Raw genomic sequence first — 10,739 nt, 5'->3', positions numbered from 1 at the left:
GAGGTCCGAGTATCACCAATTGCGAGTGGTAGAGGAGGATGTTACGAAGACAGCCTTCCGAACTCGTTACGGACACTACGAGTTCGTGGTGATGCCATTCGGATTGACGAATGCGCCCACAGTATTCATGGATCTAATGAATCGAGTATGTCGTCCTTACTTGGATCAGTTCGTCATCGTATTCATCAATGACATACTTATTTACCCTCGAAGTGAGGAGGAACATAGTAATCATCTGCGGCAAGTCCTAGAAACCTTATGAACAAAGAAGCTTTACGCGAAGTTCTCTAAATGCGAATTTTGGATCCGAAGGGTCAAATTCTTAGGACACGTGGTTAGCAAATAAGGAATCCACGTGGACCCTTCCAAAATTAAAGCTATTGAGAATTGGTCAGCACCGAAGACGCCTACCGAAATTCGTCAATTTCTAGGCCTCGTTGGCTACTACCGCAGATTCATACAAAACTTTTCCCGGATTGCAAAACCTCTTACAACGTTGACCCAGAAGGGCATGACCTTTGACTGGGAAGAGAAACAAAGAAGGCATTCCAAACGTTGAAACGAGCCTTGTGCACCGCACCGATACTATCCCTCCCCGAAGGAATAGAATACTTTGTAGTCTACTGCGATGCGTCAAATCAAGGGCTCGGGTGTGTTCTGATGCAACAAGGTAGGGTCATCGCCTATGCCTCAAGACAGCTGAAGACGCATGAAGTGAACTACACCACACACGACCTTAAGCTAGGAGCAGTTGTTTTTGCTCTAAAGATCTGGAGACACTACCTGTATGGTACAAAAAGCACGATCTTTACAGACCACAAAAGCCTACAACACATATTCAACCAGAAGGAACTCAATATGAGGCAACGACGGTGGGTTGAGCTACTCAATGACTACAAATGCGAAATTCATTATCATCTGGGTAAAGCCAATGTAGTAGCGGACACCCTAAGTCGGAAAGAATATTCTGGTCGAAGAGTCAAATTAGTGACTATGACTATCCATTCGCATCTGTCCACACAAATTAAGGAGGCTCGGCTTGAAGCTTTGAAACCTGAAAATGTGGCGGGTGAATCCCTGCGAGGGATGGAGAAGAATCTGGAAGTCAAGGGTGGCGGAGCCTTATTTCTCATGGACCGGATCTGGACACCAAAACACGGTGGATTTAGAGACTTGGTCATGACCGAGGCGCACAAGACTCGATATTCCGTCCACCCGGGTTCAGATAAGATGTATCTGGATCTTTAAAAGCCATACTGGTGGCCAAACATGAAAGCAGATATTGCTACCTTCGTGAGTAAATGCCTTACTTGCATGAAGGTTAAGGTCGAATACCAGAATCCATCGGCTTACTTCAACAATCGGAGATACCGGTGTGGAAATGGGAATGGATTACTATGGACTTCATAACCAAGTTGCCCAAGTCAACGGGTGGACTTGATGCCATTTGGGTCATCGTCGATAGATTGACCAAATCCGCGCATTTCTTACCATTCAAGGAAACTGACAAAATGGAAAAGCTTACAAGGACTTACATTAGGGAAATCGTACGACTGCATGGTGTCCCTATATCCATTATCTCCGATAGAGGTAGTAGGTTCACTTCAAGGTTCTGGCAGTCGCTACAAAGTTCTCTGGGGATGAGGCTGGACATGAGTACAGCCTACCACCCACAGACCGACAGACAAAGTGAGAGAATGATACAAACACTAGAAGATGTGCCGAGAGCCTGTGTGATTGGTTTTAGGAAGGCATGGGATACTCACTTACCCCTTGTCGAATTTTCCTATAGCAATAGTTATCACATGAGCATAAAAGCTGCTCCATTTGAAGCCCTCTATGGCCGAAAGTGTAGATCCTCTTTGTGCTGGGCTGAGTTGGGTGACACACAGTTAGCTAAAGGACAAGTTCCTGAAAGCACTCTCACAGGTCCAGAGATCATTTGGGAAACGACAGAGAAGATCATCTAGATCCGTGAACGATTGAAAGCCTCTAGAGACCGACAGAAAAGCTACGCAGACAAACGAAGGAAAACTTTGGAATTCCAGGTGGGAGACCGTGTCCTTTTAAAAGTCTCACCCTAGAAGGGCTTAATATGCTTCGGAAAGCGTAGGAAGCTAAATCCAAGGTACATAGGGCCTTTTGAGATTCTTGCCCGAATCGGCCCTGTAGCTTACAAAGTCAATCTACCACACGAACTCAGTAACGTACATTCTACATTCCACGTCTCCAACTTAAAAAAGTGTCTATCCGACGAGACTCTCGTAATCACACTCGACGAGATCGAGATCAACGAGAGCCTCAACTTCGTGGAAGAACTTGTAGAGATCATGGACCGTGAAGTCAAGCGAACAAAGTAAAGTCACATCCCGATAATGAAGGTTCGCTGGAACGCCAAGTGAGGACCGGAATTCACATGGGAGCGCAAGGATCAGATTAAACAGAAATATCCTCATCTTTTCGCTTAGTTTTGTATCTATTTACTGCTTAAACTCTAATTTCGGGACGAAATTCCCTCTAACGGGGGGATGTTGTGACAACCCGAAATTCCTATCTTGTGCAAGAGACCAATCTAATCAAAGTTAGACTCGTTTTGCTAGCTTTTAGCACTATTTGGGGTCTATTTGAGTGTTCTAAACCTAGTACAATTAAGGTAGGAACCTAGAAATGGGATAATATGATGCATATCAAGCAAAATCGGGCCAAACACACCAAAACATGGAGTGTGCAACCGCACACTTGAGTGTACGACCACACACAGGTGTGTGCGGCTGCACGCCCATCCCAGCCACACACTCTTGCCTATATATGCCATCCTTAGTCATTTTTTAACACTTTTCCCACTCCTTCAATGCTGGAACACGTTTTCTCTCAAGTATCATCCAAATATTTATCTTGTTCTTTATAAAAGTAAGTAATACTTCCTTTGATTCGTTGGTACTTGAACTTAACTAGCCTTCTTCCCCACTTAGATCCATGAAAACATGCTTTTGGTGTTAGATCTTCAAGAACACCAAGAACACATACTAAACTTTTTGGAGTTTAACCATACTTCTAAGCCTCTAGATCGTATAAAAACTTATCATAGCTTGTTATAGGCCAAGAACACTTGAAGATCTTCTGGAAAAACGCCATTTCTCATGATCTTCAGGAGCGTACAGCCGCACACACCATGTGTACGGCCGCACACACCATGTGCAACCATACACACCCTTTTAGGTCCTAAAATGGCAATAAACTCCATATAAAGCTAGAACTTGAGGTGAGAAACCTTCCTAGGTGGGTTCTAAGGCCTTAAAATATGTTTTGACACACTTCATAGGGAGTGTGCTACCGCACCCACACCCTGACCGCACACACACCAATATGGGGTATTTTGACCATACACTCCCTTGTATAGCTATACACACCTTATATACAATCATTTGTGATTGTAACACTTCAATATAAGTGTTTACTAGTCCCTAAGGTGGTCCCAATTCAATGATTAGCTGTTACAAACACTAATTGTATGCATACATATGTCATTACATCTTTAATAGGATTCGTTTGTGCTCAAGTCCACAATTGACACACAACCTCTTAGACCGATCCTACCATCGCCTCACTCACTACAGGTGAGTTCATACCCCCTTAATTAACCTTTTATATGATTTTAAGTGTTTTTATTGGGGGGGGGGGAATACAAGTTGAATTATACTGGTTATTATATAAATCACATGTGATTAATAACTAGTACACAAAGGGATTTACTATGCTTTAAACTGTCTTGTCAACAAAACTACTTCAAAATGATTTCCAAACACTTTTACATGTTAACCTATTTATAGAACATAACTTTAGTTTCCAAATCTTTACTTCAAAACTCTTTAAACTTATATACTATCAAATCATGTTCAATACATATATAGTTATATAAGTAAGGTTCGAAGGACTTAGGACTGATAATACGCTCTATTTCCTGTTCCTTGTTTAGTTGTGGACTTAGTGTTTCCTATTGTTTGTCCGAGTCTCATTTGATCCTTAGCTATATATCATGTGTATATGTATAGACATACAAGTTTTCTGTCTTATTTCAATACACTCAACTATACAAACGATCTTTCTAATAAACTATAATAGGTATAGTTTAGTGCATACTACTTACTACTTCTAAGTACTACGAAACATTCAAAGAGTCCGTTCATACATGAGTCTATACATACTGTAAAATAATACATACTTTACACTATACAATTGAACATACTACCCACTAGAAAGAGAGAACATACAATATTACACACTATTCATACACACTAAATAGTATACTAAAGAACATACTATGATGAGAATCAGGGAAGACATTCACTACACTAATACATACAATACATACATACTATAACATAAATGTGAACCACTGTTTCGTGGCATGGAACCACCTGCCATGGCTTGATATGTATCCCGAATCTCCTAGAGGGAGAACGTGAATTTGTGTATAGATCTATACTGGATTGACAATCCTACACCTTATTTCTAGCTACAGTGGGATCTTCAGATCTTCGGGTGACAAATGTCATTACTGTTCGACGTATTACAACGTCGTGATTTCCCCTAGTCAATTAGTATGGTTACAATTATATCACATTATACCTTAATTAACAATTGGATTAAGGTAGTTAGTACAATAATAATTTATAATATTATTACACTACAATACTTCCTTATTTTTCCATTACATCTACTTTGTGATCTTCTCACGTAAACAGTGACGAAGGGACTATATTTTATTAAATGATAGTCACATTTGGAAGAAATACTCACTTTTACACTAAACAAACATGCAACACTTGAGGCCTTGGTAGAAGGCTACTTTTAATAGAAAATATAGATTTTTCTAAGGGTTTCAAACAATTACTACAAACATTTTTCATACAAAGCATGACACTAAAATACTTATGGACTCACCAGCTTTAATTCTGATCTACGCTTTCAAAACAACTGTAAAGAACACACTTGTATTAAAATACATTATTAATGCAATGGATGGTGTTGTTTGCTTGTTTACTATATTTCTATGTTGTGATACTTTACATGACGTCCTCCGCCCTAGAACGTTTCCGTCGTTCTTGGTTTTAGGGTGTGACAGATCCGACGCTTCAGAAAATTGGTAGATCAACTTAGAGCTCAAAAGATCTTCGATAGATCGAAAATGCGAATGTTTGATCAGCAGGATAATTTCGGATGGTTAGGATTTCGTTCGGATTAGATTGTGATGTGGAGCCATATTGGCTGTGATTCAGAATGGTTTTGTATGATGGGAAGTTAGATAAGGTATTGGATTCCTTGATTTGAGTTGAGTAATGATGGTTGTCCTTTATAGGTTAAGGTCCGCGGGAGCAAGGATTCATTCGTTATCAGTATGTGAGTTCTACTAAGGATGGGTTCGATTATTGGAAGACCATCGTATGTTAGGTTCAACTTTTATCAGGGATCTAGAAGATATGGTCGGATCTTCTGATTGTCTGGAAAGTAGGAAAGAGTGATTTCGAGGACGAAATCTAATTTAAGTGGGGGTGAGTTGTAACACCCTGGTTCGAGTCGTTTCGAAAATTCGGGGTCGTGACCCGAAGATCAAGTATCATAAGGCTTCAGGCTTTGGTAAAAAGAGGTTTAGACCCATTTGGATATGGGCAATATAGACTATGTGATCCAAGAGTCTGGTTTGTGCTTTGGAATCAAAGGGTAAAATGGGAAAAATGGTGTTTCAGACTTCTTTTATGAATTAAGTATTTTAGTTAGAGGTGTTTTAAGTCAAAAGTAATTAGATAGCGTTGTATAGATCCTCAATACCTTTTAATGAATATAAAGACCGTCTAAAACAGAGTTGGAATGATGAAGTTATGACCATTAGAAGTTAGGAAATTTTTGGACTTAGTCTAGTACATTGGGCGTACTAGGGCATCCCTGAGTACGTTGGGCATACACGATCAGTACCTAAGCCCTGCTTTCATGGTTTGAGCCCTATTTAAGCTCCTTAACTTCTCCAAACCAATTCCATTCTCAATCTCCATCTCTCCAACACCCTTCCTTCAAACCCGAACCCTAGTTTCAACCTTTTGAGCAAAAGAAGGTGTACTTGATTGCTTTGGAGTGTTCTTAGTGCATCTTAGAGAAGAAGGAACTCTTTGGAAAAGTGTTGGTTTCATTGGAGCTTGTAGATCCAGACTTTTTTCACCTTGATCCTTCTTCTAGAGGTATACAGTTTAAATCTTGATGATGCATTTGATAGATCTAGCTAGTCTTGGGTGTTATGAGCTTTTGGTCACTTTAGTGCATAAATTTTAGATCTTGAAAGTTTGTGACCTTGTTATGGATAAAGTTGAAAACTTTATCCTGCTAAACATCATATTGATTCAGATCTAAAGGCTTGAGACTTGGACTTAATGGATTAAGTCGGAAAAGATGCACTTTTGGTCCCTTTAAGACTTAAAGACTAGATCTTGGTTGGTTGGACCATTCTAATGTATAAAGTTGGAAACTTTATCCATTATGGAGTTATTAGGAACCATAAAAATGTAATCTTGGACCTTAGTTTTCTTCCATTCACGAGCTAGGATGTCTTAAAGAATTAAGAAATTAAGGTTTTTGGTATTGAGCACTTAATGGAGATGCAATACCATAAAGCTGAAAACTTTCAAATTTATGGTTAAGGACATCATTTGAGGAATAGATCTGGAATTTGGACGAAAGAGATTAAGGGATTAAGCTCTTAATAGAAGGAAATGATGGTTGCACGTATGTTAGGTGTACGTTATGGTACGTAGGGCATACGAGGTCAACACCTTGTTTCTGGTTAAGGCTTGTGTACGCTAAGCGTACAAGCTGAGTATGTTGGGCGTACTTAGCTGAGTTGACTTGGTTGACTTTTTGACTTTTCGACATTGACCTATCTTTGACTTATCGTTATTTTGGGTATATTGATTATAAATTAAGTTTGGTCATGTTCCAATGATTAGGTGATCGGTAAAGTTGACTTAGGGTTATTTTGGGTATCTTTGACTTTTCACGTCTCGCAATTGCGGAAGTGCATACTGGATGAGGAGGCAATGGTGTCATTAGATGATATTCAAGTCGATGAGCGCCTGAATTACGTGGAGAGGCCAGTGACAATTTTGGAGAGGAAAGTGAAGGTTCTACGGAACAAGGAGGTACCAGTGGTAAAGGTATGATGTGTGACATCCCTAATTTCACGGCCAGAAAAGACCGATTTGTTTATGCTTTGTTTTATAAAATCAGAGTAATTATTTGATTAAAAAACTTGTGGAATTTGTTCCCAAAATAAAATATGATAAAATAAAATTTATCAAAGCATTTCTGAAAGAAATGTATTTTCATTAAATAACAAAATCTCGGGATGTCATGTTCCGATACAGACCAAAAGCATAAACAATATAAAATATACCTTACAAAAGTTATTTATAACTACTGATCTATAATCCAAAATCTCTCGTCAAGTCCACCAACTTATACCCTTGTGCCATTACCTGTAATGCAAAGAAAACTGAGTGGGTCAGGCTTGGGTGCCTGGTGAGCATATAGGGTTTTCAACCCACAATAATAAAAATATTTTATTTAATCATCAAACAATCAATCCAATTACGCACCCCCTTTATGTTCGTTTAATCTTCCCTAAAGATATTATCCTAAGGGTCATCTCCTATATCATATTTACCTCTCATCTCCTTACATCTTATTTCCTTATATGTTTGTTCCTAAGAACTTTTCCTAAGGATCATCGCCTACATCGCATAGACAATACTAATTCGGGGATCACTTCCTCAATATGTGTCTAGTAAGGGTTAGGGTATCATCGCATGATTACGCAGCCACAACATCGCCTGGACTCGTAAATCATAATAAGGGTTAGACTATCATCACATGAATACACAGCCACAACATCGCCTGGACTCGTAAATCATAATAAGGGTTAGACTATCATCGCATGAATACGCAGCCACAACATCGCCTGGACTCGTAAATCATAATAAGGGTTAGACTATCATCGCATGAATATGCAGCCACAACATCGCCTGGACTCATAATTCATCACCTAATTATCATCACCATTATATACTCACCTATCTCTTATCACATTATTTCAACACACATCAACTATTTCGTCTACCCATATTCTACCCAACATATTTGTAGATATAAATTACATATACAGTTTAAATCATTTAACACCCATATAAAAACATCAATTCCAAGCCCATCTCAAATAGACAAATAATATATAACACATAGCACGTATTTCATCGCTAATACTTTATATTTATGTGTTAGAAGAAAGTAACCACACACTCACTTGATAAGAAGATGATCGGACAACACTACGGCTTTGTAGAAGTAGTATTCTTCGGTAGATCTGGAAGATCTTCACAAAAATTGGCTTCTCGCGGGCAGAGCTTCGGCTCGGGAATTACACTTCTCGAGATCTTCGGGGCTTCAGGACTTGCTTCGGGGCTCGGGAATGATACCGGGGCTTCGGGATATTTCTTGCACGAAAATCAAGGCAAAACGGGAGAAAGAGAAGAGAAAATGAGCAAAGAAATAAGGCAGCCTCGCATTCTATTTATAGGGTGTTGAATCTGGGATTACACTGGGCGTAAATCTTGGTACGCTGGGCGTACCCAGTACGCTGGGCGTAATAAGCCTTACGTTGGGCGTACGCGACGTCATTGCATGCATATGTACTTGAGTGACGTCATTGCATGCGTAGCTGAGGCCGTTCCGAGTACGCTGGGTGTACTCCAAAATTACGCTGGGAGTACTCGATTAAGCAGACTTCAAACTTGTGTAACTTTCGTATACGAGCTCCGTTTTTAACGTTCTTTATATCCACGCGTAAGTGAGACTAAGATCTACAACTTTCATTCAGACTCTGTCGGCTAATTTTGACTTTATTTTTATTATTATATTTTAAGTAGGCTGGGACAAGAAAACTCCGTTATAAATTCATAACTTCTTCATCCGACGTCCGTTTTCATCTGTCTTTTTACCATTGGACTACTATCGACGAGATCTTCGATTCTCGTTTAGATTGTTTCGAACAACAATCACTCGATCTCAAATTCGAGTTTCGGGCTGCAATCTGCTAAGCTGAAACTTTGAAAAATCATAACTTCCTCATACGAAGTCAGATTTGGGAATTCTTTTTATGCATGCTCTTGGTTTAACAAACTCTACGGCTTTCGTTTAGATCACTAGGGCTAAAATAACGCTCTAACGTAATTTCACTATTTACGTCGCGCTGTGTCGTGCCAGTTCTGTCGCGAAACTTCGACAGGTCATAACTTCTTTGTTATGACTTGGATTTCGGCGTTCTTTATATGTGCGAAATCCTTGTAACATATACTAAAACTTATTTAAGATTACTCCTTCTAAATAATCTTCCATCAAAAAGTCATTTTTGACGCTTATCGTCTCTAAATTGACCAACCCTGATCTACGTGCGTTACATGATGAGAGCACCACAGAGGATCTGAGTGGACCTGGGAGCCGGAGACAGAGATGCGGGAGCATTATCCGGAGTTGTTCACCGCAACAGACTTCGATGACGAAGTCTAGTTCAAGTGGGGGAGAATTGTAACACCCCGACTCCCATGTATAAATTTCAAAGCTTTATATTTATGTTTTTAGACCTACTCGGCGAGTTGGATGCCCCGAATCGTCGTGTAGGAAATGACCTGGCCACGTGAAATTTAGGACCTACTCGACGAGTTGGAGGATCCAATTCGAGGAGTTGGAGTTGGAATATGAAACCCTCATTTCTAGGGTTTTGCACCCTATTTAAAGGCTCATTAGCCCCCCCCCCCCTCTCTGCCTCTCTTATTGCCCCTTGACCTTAGAAAACCCTAATCGTGTTTTACTCCTCATTTTGTGTGTGTAAAAGCTTGGAAGGTGGTTTTAGTGAAAGAAACTTGAAGACTCAAGAGCTTGTATCAGGGAGAAGCTTGTAGATCTAGTACCTACTCCATCTTGGCTTTCATTTGAAGGTAACAAGTTGTTACCTTGATCATTCTAGTGTTAGATCTCCTCATTCAAGGGTTTTAGGCCATTTCTAGCATATTTGTGGGTCATTTATGGTATTGAGCATGATATGAAGTTGTAACTTTAGATGTGGACTCCTCTAAGCCCTCATAGTCATAAAGTTATCAAATTTATCAAGCTTTGGCCCTTCTCTTTGGCTTAAACCTCTTCCTTAGCTTGGTTTTGGCATTTAAGGCCTTGTATGCACGTAGAGTTTGCAACTTTACGTAGTAACTATGCCCAAGGAGGCAAGATCTACAATTTGGAGCTTTAGGGTAGCTTAAAAATGTCTGAATGAGAAATGGTTGAAGGAACTCGACGAGTTAAGATGAGTTTTTCCCACTTTCTGGATTCTGCACGAACTCGATGAGTTGTGAGTTAACTCGACGAGTTGGTTAGGGTTTCCCGACATTTTAGACACTGCATGGACTTGACGAGTTGTCTGGAAACTCGGCGAGTCAACTGGGGTTTTCGCGATTCTTTGAGTTCTAAAGGAACTCAACGAGTCAGTAAGCTACACTTGACGAGTTGGGTCAACATGGACTGTTGACCTTGACCGTTGACTTTGACTTTAACCAAGGGTTGGCCAGTTGACTTCTGATGGTATTTTGGTAAATTTGGGAATTTATGGAAGTGTATCATTGGTGGTTATAGGTGTTGGTGTTTGG

The sequence above is a fragment of the Lactuca serriola genome, chromosome 8, assembly GCF_051521515.1.
Source record: "Lactuca serriola cultivar US96UC23 chromosome 8, Lser_US96UC23_V15, whole genome shotgun sequence".
Lineage (NCBI taxonomy): Eukaryota > Viridiplantae > Streptophyta > Magnoliopsida > Asterales > Asteraceae > Lactuca > Lactuca serriola.
The sequence above is the reverse complement of the archived record's forward strand: the minus strand, read 5'-3'. Positions refer to the sequence as shown.